A 15,895-nucleotide genomic window follows, 5' to 3' on the forward strand; every position below is an offset into this window, starting at 1 on the left:
ACCGACATATACATCAAACGTTTACAAGGGATTTAGAAATAATTTCTGATGAATTGTATGAGTGCTTGTATAGAAAAATGTCCTATGATAGTTCATATGGATGTGGCTCAGTTGGTAGAGTACCAGTGGTTGTAGTAGTACAAGTAGTAGATTCAATAGGTTCAAGCAGTGGACCCACTTGGTGAATTCAGTATGTTAGATTCATACTATATATATTGCAGTAGTTTCCCATCTATGTGTAGCGAAGATTCATAACAATGGATTCCCTACCAGCTGTACCAGAGTAACCACACACTCTTTTGGTGGGAGCCTATTATTCTCATCTAACAAATATCGATTTCCACTACAGGTATACCTTGGTGAGATGGAAATATGTTAAACATTAAATTCGAACTATCCTTCCTATAAAAAGAATGTGACCTATTGCCGAGACTAGCACTGAATTTTTAAGTACTACCTCACATAAATATAACTGTCTTATGTTGAACATAGGAAGTTTAACATTTCCAGAAGAATCCGTTTCCCCTCACTCATCCTAACACTGAGACTTACTAGTCATGAAGCACATACTGGACCAGAATGCACGACTGTTTCCGGACAAACTCTGTGATCCATTGGAGTGGGACTCACAGAATTGTTTCTAGCCTTTGAGTTTCCACTATTTCCAAAGTCTGTACTGTAGCATCGCATAGTGCACCAATGAAAGAGATGGTACTCCCTGTAACGTTAAATGTGATGTTATGGGATAGTCATCAGATCAATAGTTCAAGGTAACGACAATTTATGAAAATCCATGACTTTGATATGAAGGTAGTGCTGTCAGATTGTGATTGATACCAGTCCTACCACTACCCAGTAATATAACTGTACTGTTCAACTCTCAAACGCTGACAGTTGCATCCCCTCTAGACATCAGAGTCTATTAAATGAAGAGGCATGTGAGATGGTGTGAAATACGCCTTTCCCTTGTCATATCTTGGCTCTACTGTAAATCGAGCCATTCAGTTTCATGGCTGTAGCGATTCTATCAGTGACAGGATGTGGTGACATATCAGCTCCATGCACACGTTTCTCTAGTCATGTTCTGGGCAGTTATTGTGTGCGAGAGAGATTGGTGTCTTATAGTTAGTGCAATATCAGCGCACATTGTTGAGTTCAAACTAAAACTCTGCTGTCCTACACAAGTATGTTTTTGTCAAGGAGTTCACTTTCATTGCATTGGTTTCATAATGTGGGGAATTATTATACTGAATGGCAATTCATTTGCTATATGGTGGCTAACTTGAATAGTTTCCTGACTTCATCAAGGACAGAAATAGTGGATGGAAGACTTAGATTTTCTGGAATGGTTCTCAGAAAATGACAGGCATTGTAAACGACTACACTAGTGTGATTAGTTCTAGAGTCCATGACAAAAGTTATCAAAGGATAGCAGAGACTTGCTGCTAGGATCACAATTATGAATGACCCATATGAATGTGTAATGGTATGACGCAAAACTCACTTCCTTAGGTGCAAATTTTATTGACTTTAGCACAAAACTGAACAGTTTTGATGTACTTTTAATGGTTTATTGTATATATGTCAACTGTCTCCATTCAGAAATTCTGCGTGGATGTCTTATGTTATGTGTGCAATGTAAACATGTAGTAACATAGGAACCTTTAGATACGAAATTCTGTAGCTTTCATGTGTTGTTTGCTGAGGAAATAACTATATTTAATTTCGACGTATATGTTCAATGGTAGGAGGTTAAAGTTGACGTGGAAATTCTCTTATGTATGTGAAAAGTTGATTACTTTTATAGTATATTCGATGATTTCAATGGAAACTTTAATGTAGCTGGTACAACACTGGTTGTGAAAAGCATATGACTACATCTGGAGAGGGACTTTACGCTTCTTTAGACTTAAATTACATTCGCTTAGTTGCAACATTCTTTCACTTCAGCATAAAACTGATGTGAAATTTAAGACTTGCTCTGGGTATGACACCTGTCTTCATTTCGAAATCCTATGCAGATGTCTGATGTTAAGTATAAATAAGCTCATAGTTCACATATTGAAGCATGAACCCTTAGATGTAAAAGCTCCATGGCATAGTTGGCGTCATGTGCCATTTGCTGAATGAGTAAGTACATTTGGCGTACATGTTCAATGGTAGAGGAGGAGATTTGATAAATAAATTTCGTTTATGACCATGATTAATAATGTCTGCCAGCTGCAAGCTGTTGCTGGCCGGCAATGCACATAATGCTGGCCAGTAGGTGGCCATGCAGTGCCCCCTAACACGTGACTGCAGTGTATTTAGCGAGGCACATCACTTTCTCCAGTGCTTGTAGCGCAAGGGGTTGTGTCATCCCCTATTATATGGCTGGTAATGTGGGCTCTCGATTATATCTTTTGCCTATTTGTCTACTAGATGATGGCGTTTGCTGCTGCTGATGGCAGTTCAGTTGTTTCGCTCTGAAATGTAGTGTACAAGTAGGTTATCGAGTACTGCTCTCATGAAGTATACTACAATTTCATCGTAATATGTATTTGCAATGTTTTTGATGGTTACTATGATACTTGTAAATATGTATAAACGTGCATCGTTCTGAGACGTGTTTGAGACATGTTTGCATGTAAGAATGACTAGTTCATGGACGAAATGTAGGTTTGCTAGGAATACTGCAGCTTACTGCTTGTTTTAATAGCTGTCATCCATGCTGCACATTCGCACTGTAAAAGCGCTGCCCACAGGACGAGAATGCTTCATTGTCCCCTCCACCCTGCCCCCCCCCCCCTTCCTTCGACTTTCAAATTCCATCTATGGAGCGTTTGTGTGGATTACAGGTATTTTTGAATATCCTACCATTTTTCAGTATGATTAAACCATATGTGTGATGCTTGCACTTCGAATTTCGCATTTGTTTTTCTCTTAGGTCATATTGGGCTCTGGCTGTAGCACCATCACAGACAGCATGTTAGTGTGACAAAGTGGCTGTCAGCAATAGCGAGATGTTTGGGACTCAGGGTCATCTGCTTGGCAGGTGTGGATGAGTCCAGTGCAGGGTTCCATGTGTGTGCATTGTGATTCAAGGCCTCGAGAGCAGCTGCAGGAGTAGTGGTGCAAAGGCCCATTCCCTCCAGTCTGGTGTTAAATAAAGACTCAATATTGTTCCTACTATGCATGATGGTAGTGACTACTACACACTTTTAAAGTAAGTTTGAATACAACTCGTTTAAATTGTGGTGTCAGAATGTCAGCTGTTTAAACTTAGGGGAAGTGGGCTTGGAACACCCTCAAATTTTGTAAGTGATCTGATTGCTTTAAATAGCTGTGCAAGTCAGAATGAGTGCTGCACCAGTATCCTGGGGGGGGGAGGGAGGGGCGGTTCTATAGTTAGAACAAGTGACCTAATTCCAGAGTGATATCAGGAAAAACTTGGCGTCCATACTGAATTCTATTTTTAGGATATGTGACCTATGCCCACCAGCATGACAATGCACCATCTCGGATTTTTTAATTTCCCAGCAGTTCATACTGAGGACAATAGCCACACTTCTGTAGCGACATAATAGGAGTGGTGGGTGGGAAAACCCTCGCTGTTTTCGAATTTCCCCCCCACTTTATACATATGGTAATTGACCTATATCAGAAACATGGAGGGGGAAGGGTGTGAAAATCTGATGACTTATTGATGACATCATACATGAACAACTTTGCTCTAGAACCCTCCCAGTCTACCTACTATTTACTTCTCTGTGAAGAAAAAATTCGAATTTGGAACTGGACCAGGGAGAAAACCAGTCTTCAAGAATCGAACCATTGTGAATACCATGATAGTGCTTTACGCCCTCTAATTTGCCTAGACTTATATGCAGGGACAAAACACAGTAACTACACTTGGCTAATTGGACATTTTGTGCAGTTTGTCATAGTGCATAAAACACCTACTCTAGAGAACTTTATATTCTATGTTAATTGAGGGTATCGCAGGATTCAGAACCATCCCTAATTTAAGACTCGTTTTCAAAACTTCTTAAGGTTTCCATAGTCATAAACGAACACCTAGGACAAGTGATATGAGCCACCTAATGTGTGTGGCATCTGTGGTTTGATTATTAATGTCTTATTCGACATCTGACGAACGACATCAAAACCAGGATTTTGAATTTAACTTATATGTCAGCAGAAGTTTATAGCAGTTATTCTACCATTTTTTTTTCTAGAGTGCAAAAGCAAAACATCACAAAGCAGTCATGAAGAGAATGAGAGTCACAAGACATTCACTCTGCTTGAAAATGAATTTCTTTTTCTCCTTCACTTTAGTTTAATTGTAATATATCTATTAAGATTACAACTCAGGAACACAAGGTAAGGTGCTTTACAACTACAGACGACACATGAGCTTTCTTCTTTGATTGATCAGTACCAACCTGTTTTCCTGGACACCCAAAGTCACAGTTTTTGTTTAATTTCCAGAGCTTCATTGCACATCAGGGAATAACATTAATGAAAATGAAGCCAAGTTGAGCTAAGAATAGGACTGATGGGGAGGAAGAAGACGCTAATAAAATGAAATTAGATAAAAAACAAAAATAGCGGTAATGCAACCGTAGAAAAAAACGGGAAATCCAGACTTAAACCCTGGTCTAGCACAAATTTTCAGATGTCACTATCGAGTAGTAAATCTATACCTAACAAAGCTGATGTCAAGGAATTCGTGGCGGTGAATTACGTTCGAAGTATTTGGTACATCTTTCAGTGGCAAGCAACGGAAAAACAATTTGTTTTTTATTGATACTATTATTTGTTATTGGATTGGAATAGGGTGAGAGGAGTGGTACCCTAAACGACGAACCAAAATCGCATTGCTTGTGAGTTGTTACTTTGCCATCTGTCTCATCTACCATGTAAGTGAAATTTATTTAATTTCTGTCTCTGTCTCTAATCTCATCTATGGACCATGAGATTTAGCGAATAGCTGAAATTTCGATTTTTTTAACTTGGTTAGAATAGGCAGCCACACCTTGATTCTTCACCCACGCGTTTGGTGACTTTTTCTGCTGCCATGGACAGTCCCACAGACATCGTTCGTACAAACACTGGCTGCCGGCCTTTTTATTTGCGTCCTACAACGTATTTCGCAGTCACTTCACCCAGTTGAGCCCACTACCGAAATACTTCACACAGTATTTACACTTTACCTGCTCACTATTAAAATTGTTTGATATGTGTCCCTAAGGCCGGTATTACACTATCAAATTTCTTTGTCAAAGATTGGATCAACGATGTGATCAAATATTCCGTCAAATATATTTGACAAAGATCTTTGACGTAGTGCTAGAGGGGGTATTACACTGCCATCATATTTTTCGTCAAATTTGGAGATGGATGACAACAACAACTTGTTATTAACTGCAGCAGTTGCATGTACCACAATTGCACTGTGTGTACATGCGAAAGAGAACCGGGGGGAAAAAAGGAAACGTACCTGGGTGAAAACGTGGGTTTTACAACGACACGATAAAAGCATTCAACAAAACTTGTTAGTGAGCTTATAGTGGAGAACATCAAGTCGTACATCAATTACTTAAGAATGGATGAGCATACATTTCTGTATGTGAAGTGTATCCTCATATCACAAAGCACAATAGTCACTTAAGAACTGCTATATCTGCAGAAGACAGGCTCACTGTAACACTCAGATTCCTTGCTACAGGAGAGAGTTAGGTGAGTTAGGTTAGGTTAGGTTAGGTTAGGTCTCCAATCTTCTTAATCTATTTTTGTGTTCAGGGTGCCTCACGTTGTAAAGTGCCTCATCAGCTTTATACATTTCTATTAATTTTGTAGTTGTCGGTACAACCAATTCTATTTACCGGCAATGTTTATAAAAACACTACAAATGACAGAACGCTGCAGCGATGCTAGCACTCCAGATGGTAACATTTCACATTGTAGTGAACAGAAGACAAGCGACTTCTTTGATCAAATCTACAGTGAGGCCCTAGATTTGATCAAATATTTGATGACATTTGACAAAGTTCCCTATTTCACCATCATATTTCTTTGACAAAGATATTTGACAAGGAAATCTGGTAGTGTAATACTGGCCTAAAGTAGATATCAAATCTGGATAATGCACAAAATGTATGGTTAATCGATCTTTTGTCATCGAAGGACAATGTTGATTGGGGGTATAGAAAGAACACTGCCTTTCTTTTTCTATACATACACTTCCTACCTTAGTCACACTGCTGTGTGTTTTGGATTACTATCAGCAAGGACATAGCCAAAACATAACTGAAATTCCACATGACTAGTTGCCATGGTGTGAAATTGAAAGACATTTTAAGTCACATGTCGAGAAGGGAGACAAAACATCCTAATCTCTGTCTTGTGGAGAAGATCTTGAGGAAGTAGGAGATAAAGTGCATATTAAATGTTTGGGTTTTGATTATTCACTTAATAGTAAGGTATATAACAATAAAATCATTTGACAAAAATTATTTATATATAAATGAAATTTGTTATAAAAATTTAAAATCTTTTGCTATTGATTTCAGTGTTAATAATGCTTATTCTTTTATTAATTAAGATAGACTACAATTTGATAGTAATAAAAGTGATATGTGGTGAGAATTATTTGAAAACCTTTAGTGTGAGTTAACTGAATCGAATGATGGATTTTGTGAGCCTAGTGTATTAGATGTACTCGTATATAACAATTGTTATTAATGTTACATAAAATTTAAATATGAAAAGAGTAATTGTAGTTTCACTTTTATTGATGAAGACTCATTATGTGATTCATGACTTCTTGTGTGTAGCCATCCATAAGATTAAAATAATGGTGCCAACAAATAATATTGAATATTGATCTCATTCTCTGGTACAAGTTTACTGTGTTGGGATTATAATTAAGTCTTAACATTTCTTCAAAATTTCGATAATTACCTCTAGTACTGTTGAAGTGCATTTTGCTAATTTCTTCCTTGTATTCTAACGAGCTAATAATTATACTTGCAGTTATCAGTGAATAATCTTAAATGAACAAACATTGGTCTTAAATTTTGATTACTTATTCCAGGTACAAGATGTCATTGTCTGTCTATTTGTCTGTTTCTTTTGCTTATTGCCTCTAAAGCAGTATTAACTGTTTCTCTCAAATTTTCTATTTGTTTCTCCTCCAATTTGATTATTCCTTCATTATTTTTATTTATTTCTTGTAGATATTCTATAAAATAATTTTAATGTTCTATTTTGTTTCTGTAGGAATCTATAATTTCATTTCTTATCTTATACTCACCATGTTCACGAAATGATGGGAAAATTTCTTCAGGTACCCAGTTTTCAAATCGTTCAGCTAATTTCATTTTTTTATATCATAATTTATGGACATAAACCTGATGCATTGATAAAATATGTGTCTCTACATAAGGTTAGCGATTTTCTACCCTTCAGATCTTTATAACTTTTCTATATTTTACTCTAACTTAATACAGGATTGTTTCATTTGTATTTTTATATTCTAATACTTCAACTGCATCTTTGGTTTTAAGCAAAGGACAACTATACGCTTGCTTGCTATCATATATAAGCTAATTGAAGAGGAGGTCTATATTCGACTCCATTTATGTAGAATAAAAATATATTAGATAAAATATTTTTGGGCAAATTGTATAACAAGGACAGTCAAAATTTCATCATTTTATTTTATCAAGAGTATCACTGGATTTGCCACATAATTTCTCAACAAAATAAGATAGACTGTTGAAGGGAATATCGTACATTTCTTTACTTTCATCTACTGTGTACGCCAAAATAAATATTAAGTGTATGTTCTGTTAATTTATAATCTGTATATTCACATTTTCTAACACAAAATATTCTTTTCTTGTCATTCACTTCTATAAACAGATATTCTTCCTAAAAGATGATGGTTAGACACTACACCACCAGCTTTAAAATAATTTTTGTTGGCCTACTGCTCGGATGTGGCAAAGTAAATAATTTATTTCTTTGTCTGTACTACATCAGAAATTATATGTTTTAGGTATACACATTGTTTATCTTAATATTTTGATTATTGCTGATTTTCTTTATCCTTTAATTTTATAAATTCTTTTCATTAATATTCACCATATTTTCTAATGAACTGTAAAACTTCATGCATAACCTGGTTTTTTAATAATTTAGCTTCTTCCTTTTTAGAGCCTTGAGCAGCCGCTGGTGAAGTATCAGTGCAGCAGCAGTGCAGCAGCGAGTCGCATATTTAGCTTTCATATTTGTTTTGTAGTTTGATTCTTAATTTCTTTCCGAGTGTTTGTGCACTTGCATATTTACTTACTTAAAATCCTTGCGTATTCTCGTATTTGAGAGGAGTAATATTGCTTATTGATAGCTGTAGAGTATAAATTCGCGGCGTCGTTAGTCAGTTGTTTGTATTGGACAGCCAGTGCGCTTTTCACACAGTTCAGTGAGCCTTGAGCAGCCGCTGGTGAAGTATCAGTTCAGCAGCAGTGCAGTAGCGAGTCACATATTTAGCTTTCATATTTGTTTTGTAGTTTGATTCTTAATTTCTTTCCGAGTGTTTGTGCACTTGCATATTTAATTACATAAAATAATATCGCTTACTGATACTCGCAGAGTATAAATTCGCGGAGTCGTAGGATATTAGCAGTAGGATGGATAGGGTGTGTGCGTGCTGTGTGCGGGCGCAGGAGGAACTGGCCGCGGCTCGCGAGCGTCTGAGCGTGCTGTTGGCCACGGTCAGCCACCTTCAGGCTGCTGCCTCAAGTCGCTTGAGACACCCCAGGTGTCTCATGTTGCGTCCACTGACTCAACCGCCAAGGCACCTTCTAGTGTACCCGGCGCGTTTCGGCCGCCCTCACCTCAGGGTGAGTGGCGGACTGCAACGCGTTCGCGTCGCTCTAGGCGGAGGGTCAATGTGGAGGCCGGCCGGTTGGACTCGCCCATTCATACCATCAGTGGGCTGGTGGTTGCTCCTTCAGCAGGGCCCGAGCAGGCACATGGGGGCAAAGGCTTGCTGGTTATTGGGGCTCCAACGTTAGGCGGGTGATGGAGCCTCTTAGGGAAATAGCGTACAGGGCTGGAAAGTAATCCAACGTGCACTCGGTGTGTCTGCTGGGGGGCCTCATCCAAGATATGGAGGCAGCCTCGCCTGCAGACATCGAGCATACGGGGTGCAGTCATCGGCAAGTAGTTGCTCACGTCGGCACCAATGATGCCTGTCGCTTGGGTTCTGAGGTGATTCTCAGTTCGTACAGGTGGCTGGCGGACTTGGTGAAGACCGCTGGCCTCGCACACAGAGTGCAAGCACAGCTCTCTATTTGCAGCATCATTCCCAGAGTGGATCAGGGTCCTTTGGTTTGGAGCCGAGTGGAGGGCCTCAACCAGAGGCTTCGTCGACTCTGCGACGGTCTTGGTTGCAAATTTCTAGACTTGCGCTATTGGGTGAGGAATTGTAGGACGCCCCTAGATAGGTCAGGGGTGCACTACACAAAGGAAGCAGCTACTCGGGTAGTAGAGTACTTTTGGTGTGCACATGGGGGTTTTTTATGCTAGGCAGTAGTGCGAAGTGTCCTGATGAACACTCACCAGTCGACGTGAAGGCAGGGAAATCAGGACGCGCTCACAATAAAGACAATTCAGCTATCAAGATATTAGCAGTAAATTTTCAGAGTGTTCGGAATAAAGTTACTGAATTTACTGCGCTCCAGGAAGCGTGTGGCGCGCAAATTATTCTCGGGACTGAGACCTGGCTGAACCCTGAGATAGGAAGTTCTGAAATATTTAGTCAGGGTTGAAACGTGTATCGGAAAGACAAATTACACACTGTAGGAGGTGGTGTCTTCATTGCATTTGACAAAAATATTGTGTCTACTGAGGTCGAAGTAGAGTTATCTGGACACGTTTAACAGGTCTAGGGGAAATAAAGTTAATTATGGGGTGTTATTACAGGCCACCAGGTTCCACCGTGACAGTTCTAGAATCATTCAGAGGAGTCTACATTCTGTATCGCAGAAGTATCTGGATCATGCTATATTAGTCGTAGGCGACTTCAACCTACCTAGTATAGACTGGGATGTCTATGGATTCATTACAGGTGGTACAGACAAGCCGTCATGTGAATTACTATTGAACACATTATCCGAAAACTGTCTTGAGCTGCTAAATCGACAGCCAACACATAATGGAAATATTTTAGATCTGGTAACCACGAACGGACCAGACCTCATCGACGGTGTCAGTGTTGAGACAGGGGTTAGTAGTGACCATGATGTTGTCATTACGACTATGGTTAAGAAAGGTAAAAAGTCGGTCAAGAAGGCTAGGAGAGTATTCTTATTAGAAAGAGCAGATAAGCAGTTGTTAGCATCCCACTTAGTAAATGAATCGACTTCATTTACTTCTGGTACGATGGACGTGGTAGAATTATGGGCAAATTTTAAACACATTGTAAATCACGCATTGGACAAGTATGTGCCGAAAAAGTGCGTTACGGACGGAAAAGACCCACCGTGGTTCAACGGAGCAATTCGGAGAATACTCAGGAAGCAAAGACAGTTGCACTCATGGTACAAGAAATATCGGGGGAATGAGGACAGGCAAAAGTTAGTAGAGATTCGGGCTGCTGTAAAAAGAGCGATGCGGGAAGCATACAACCACTACCACCGTCATACCTGAGAAAAAGATCGTGCTGAAAACCCAAGGAAATTCTGGTCTTACGTAAAATCGGTAAGCTGATCGAAGGCTTCCATCCAGTCACTCACTGATCAGTCTGGCCTGGAAACGGAAGATAGCAAAACGAAAGCGGAAATTTTAAATTTAGCATTTGAGAAATCTTTCACGCAGGAGGATCGTACAAGCATACCGCCGTTTGAGTCTCGTACAGATTCCCGTATGAAGGACATAGTGATAGACATCCCTGGGGTTGTGAAGCAGCTGAATGGGTTGAAAATAAATAAATCGCCAGGTGCTGATGGGATTCCAATTCGGTTTTACAGAGAGTACTCTACTGCATTGACTCCTTACTTAGCTTGCATTTATCGCGAATCCCTTGCCCAATGTAAAGTCCCGAACGACTGGAAAAAAACACAGGTGACGCCTGTATATAAGAAGGGTAGAAGGACGGATCCTCAAAATTACAGACTAATATCCTTAACATCCGTTTGTTGCAGGATTCTCGAACATATTCTCAGTTCGAATATAATGAATTTCCTTGAGACAGAGAAGTTGCTGTCCATGCATCAGCACGGCTTTAGAAAGCATCGCTCCTGCGAAAAGCAACTCGCCCTATTTTCACATGATATCTTGCGAACCATGGATGAAGGGTGTCAGACGGATGCCATATTCCTTGACTTCCGGAAAGCGTTTGACTCGGTGCCCCACTGCAGACTCCTAACTAAGATACGAGCATATGGGATTGGTTCCCAAGTATGTGAGTGGCTCGAAGACTTCTTAAGTAGTAGAACCCAGTACGTTGTCCTCGATGGTGAGTGTTCATCGGAGGTGAGGGTGTCATCTGGAGTGCCCCAGGGAAGTGTGTTAGGTCCGCTGTTGTTTTCTATCTACATAAATTATCTTTTGGATAGGGTGGATAGCAATGTGCGGCTGTTTGCTGATGATGCTGTGGTGTATGGGAAGGTGTCGTCGTTGAGTGACTTGGAAAGGATTTGTGATTGGTGTAAAGAATGGCAGCTAACTCTAAATATAGATAAATGTAAATTAATGCAGATGAACAGCAAAAAGAATCCTGTAACGTTTGAATACTCAATCAGTAGTGTAGTGCTTGACACAGTCACATCGATTAAATATTTGGGCGTAACATTGCAGAGCGATATGAAGTGGGACAAGCATGTAATGGCAGTATTGGGGAAGGTGGATAGTCGTCTTCGGTTCATTGGTAGAATTTTGGGAAGATGCGGTTCATCTGTAAAGGACACCACTTATAAAACACTAATACGACCTATTCTTGAGTACTGCTCGAGCGTTTGGTATCCCTATCAGGTCGGATTGAGGGAGGACATAGAAGCAATTCAGGGGCGGGCTGCTAGATTTGTTACTGGTAGGTTTGATCATCACGCGAGTGTTACGGAAATGCTTCAGGAACTAGGGTGGGAGTCTCTAGAGGAAAGGAGGTGTTCTTTTCGTGAATCGCTACTGAGGAAATTTAGAGAACCAGCATTTGAGGCTGACTGCAGTACATATTTACTGCCGACAACTTACATTTCGCGGAAAGATCACAAAGATAAGAGAGATTAGGGCTTGTACAAAGTCATATAGGCAGTCATTTTTCCCTCGTTCTGTTTGGGAGTGGAACAGGGAGAGAAGATGCTAGTTGTGGTATGAGGTACCCTTCACCATGCACCGTATGGTGGATTGCGAAGTATGTATGTAGATGTAGATGTAGATGTACTTCAGCTTCAGCTATAATTAGTTCACCACCATTAAGAGTATGCTGAATATTATTAATGTTTAACCTGTTTAACCAAGCTATGGCTTCCTTACTATAATTTTCTTTCTGTTCTATATTCATTACAGTTATTCTCCCTTCAGGCAAATATTTAGATCTCTATACAACTTTACAAACTCTGGCAGAGATTAAATAACATAATGGATTTATGTTAGCTATTTCTAAGAACTGTTTCCTTACTTCTAACCAGCTGCATCTCAACATATCTACACCAGAATTGCAAGTTTATTAATTTATTGATTGATATTGAACAGATATTTTTCTTTAGATTTTTGACTGTGCCATTTGGGAACTACTTCTCTTTCTTTTTTATTTCATAATATCAACATAACAATGTTGGATATCAGGAATTGGCCTTATGTAATTTTTATTTTTGTGTTTATTGAGCAAATGTAAAATTATTACAATTCAGATAATTTTTGGGAGGCTGGTAAGTGGCCCTTGTACAAAATTGCTGCTACCTATAATTTTTAGTTCTAAATGATTTATTTCCAGTAACATCAGTTACATCCTATGTAGATAGTATATAGTTTTATTGTTTGTCCAACTCATTGCTTCAGAATGAATTGGAAATCATAACCTTTAGCGTAATGAGCTATAAATGTATAATTCTCATGTTTGTCAGATATCATCCACCTGCAGAATTCATGATTTGTCTTATATTTATAAGAACTGTGAGTTATGAGATTTGGACCACACATACCAGATTTCTGTTGAGCTTCATAATCAAACCACATGTATCTTTCTGTGTAGGTGCAAGGAATTCTCTTTGGTATTTCCTTTTCACAGCATGTAAACTGTTTTCCTGTAACCCTTTTATTGCATTCCCAGCATTGGAAACATAATAATCTTTGAATTTCCATTAATATAAGAATTGTGTTTATTACAATTTTGACAACTATTGACTGTGAAATCCTCACAAAACTTTCTTTGACAAATATCACCCTTTTGCAATTTGTATTATACATAATGTTTAAGATTTTTAATTTTTATGTTTACTTACAGTGTCTATAAAATTCAAAGCAACATTTATGTTCTTTAGATCTCATACAAATGTGCTTCCATTCTTTACATTTATAAAGTGTATCACAAATTTCTTGGTGATTTTTAACCATTCTTCATTGTAACAATAACTGTTACAGTTTTCACACTGTAACTTATTTTTCACTGTATTGTGTTCTGTACCATTATGTGGTATATAGATTTTTTTCTCTATTTTACAGCTTTGCTTGTTCTTCTTGTTATATGGTTTGTAACAAATACTACAATAATATGGTGAAACTAAGAAAGCTGACATACAGTTAATTACACCAAAATGGTTGTGATTTTTATAGAGCTATATGTTTATAGCTTTCTCAGGACCACAATAGATAACTGAATTTCATAGCATATACAATTTTTATTTGGATATCTAGTAGCTTCACAACTTTTTTAATATCGACTTGTAAATAATATATTTCAGCTATCGGTCGTCCTTTTTAAATTTTATTGGCAGATCTAGACTTCATTGTATTCTAATAATTGGTTGCATATTGTGTTAGTTAACTCTTTTTGTAACTTGTATTTATCTCCTCTGATTTTCTTATTCTAACCTGTAGTCAGTTCTCTTCCAAAGATTTTATGTGTGTAATATGAATGTCACTGTTATTGATCTAGGACAACACAAATTATCATTTTTATTACTGCACATAAACATTTTTCTTTTTGTCATCACATAAATTTATTATTTGTTTACCTCCACCAATACTTCTAAGGAATGCTAACATTTGAATATTAAATGGTGTATCTACTACATCAGTAGACTCTTCAGATGATAATATATCACTTATTTTACTGCAGAAAACTTGAACAGCTTGTTTAGTATTATCTGACACCTTACATCCTGTAGAATTTGATTAAAATTTTTTGAATTTGCAGCTGTTATATTCAACATACCTCCTTTTCTAAAGTTAGTTTTCTTGTTAGCTACTTATACCATAGAATTGAGTGCTTTCATTACATAATCTGCTTTAAAGACAATTTTATAGTCAAAAGTCCAAGCTTTAAATGTTTCACTCATTGTAGATCTTATTGGTTCAATCTATAACAAATATTTCTTAGACAATTTGTGCTTTTTCCTTGCTCATAGAGGTTAATACTGATAGGATAAATTTCATCTAGTCTCATTATTTTTTCTTGTCTCAGTGGTCGATCTTTTTCAAAGACATCATTCTCAAATCTGTGGAAATAATTTATAACAGGTTCACGTTTCGGCCTTGATCTAATCTTTTGGAATAAATTTTGATGAAATGGACATTCTAGTAACACATCTGAATTAGTTAATTCTGTATTCTTTAATTTGTAGTAGTCTCTAATATTAATATTTTAACTAGGGTTTTAAGTTCAAATACTATCATACTGTTTGAAGAGTTCTTGGGTGTCCAGCCAGATACGTCATCGAATGCCCACGATATTTCGGCAAATAACTGTTCTGTCATCATTGTGTGGTGCTGATGCCACCTGATGATGGCAGAACGGTTATTCACTGAAATATTGTACCAGCACCACCTGATGATGCCAGAACAGTAATTCACTGAAATATCATTGACATTTGATGATCGTATCTGGCTGGACACCTGAGAGCTGTTCAGAGTATATACACTGAGAAAACCTCAGATCACACATATTATTAAGATTTCTTGGAGGGATAGGTAAATTATGTGATGTAATTAAATTAATTAAATCATCTTTGTTTAACCTACTGTATGTAGTTAACTTATTTCTTCTTCATTGATAATGAAGATGAGTAACTGTAAACATACTCAACAAAGCTTCTCTAATGGTTTCTTCTGTTTATATAAATACATTTTTATGATGTTTGTCAAAAAGAAGCATTCAAGAAATTCTACACAACAATTTTAGAAAATAGCAAGTAATGATTACTTAAATTTCATTTTTATTTCTTTTATTTAACTTCCATATTTGTTTATAATTATTCTGAAGAAAAGTCTTTCATTTACTTGTAAGCAGGTGTAACATATAACAAAATGGGAACTTTGTCATGGAATCTTGTTTGTAATCTTTAATTTTATCCTCAAAAAAGGAAGAAGCTAAATTATTCAAAAACCAGATTATGCATGAAGTTTTACAGTTCATTAGAAAATATGGTGAATATGTAGATAGTAGATGACTTTGATAACGAAACCAACACTGTTTATCACCATCATGGCTGTTTTTGTTGTGGTTATAAGAAATATTTTAAAGGTGAGACAATTAATAACAAAACTGAAGAAACAATGGATGACCTATATCAGAAGACATCAATAAGAAGTAGTGAAGTAGGAAATTCTGGCTGGCCGTAGTGGCCGAGCTATTCTAGGCACTACAGTCTGGAACTGCGCGACCACTACAGTTGCAGGTTCGAATCCT

The 15,895-nt window shown here is 37.7% G+C and overlaps 1 protein-coding gene across 1 annotated transcript in view; it reads right to left on the minus strand.

Moving 5' to 3' along the window:
* LOC126262785 (cytochrome P450 4C1-like) overlaps positions 1-15,895 on the minus strand; it is a 145,502-nt gene that overhangs the window by 29,727 nt on the left and 99,880 nt on the right. The gene's annotated exons all lie outside the window — the stretch shown is intronic.

Source organism: Schistocerca nitens, chromosome 6, assembly GCF_023898315.1.
Source record: "Schistocerca nitens isolate TAMUIC-IGC-003100 chromosome 6, iqSchNite1.1, whole genome shotgun sequence".
Taxonomy (NCBI): domain Eukaryota; kingdom Metazoa; phylum Arthropoda; class Insecta; order Orthoptera; family Acrididae; genus Schistocerca; species Schistocerca nitens.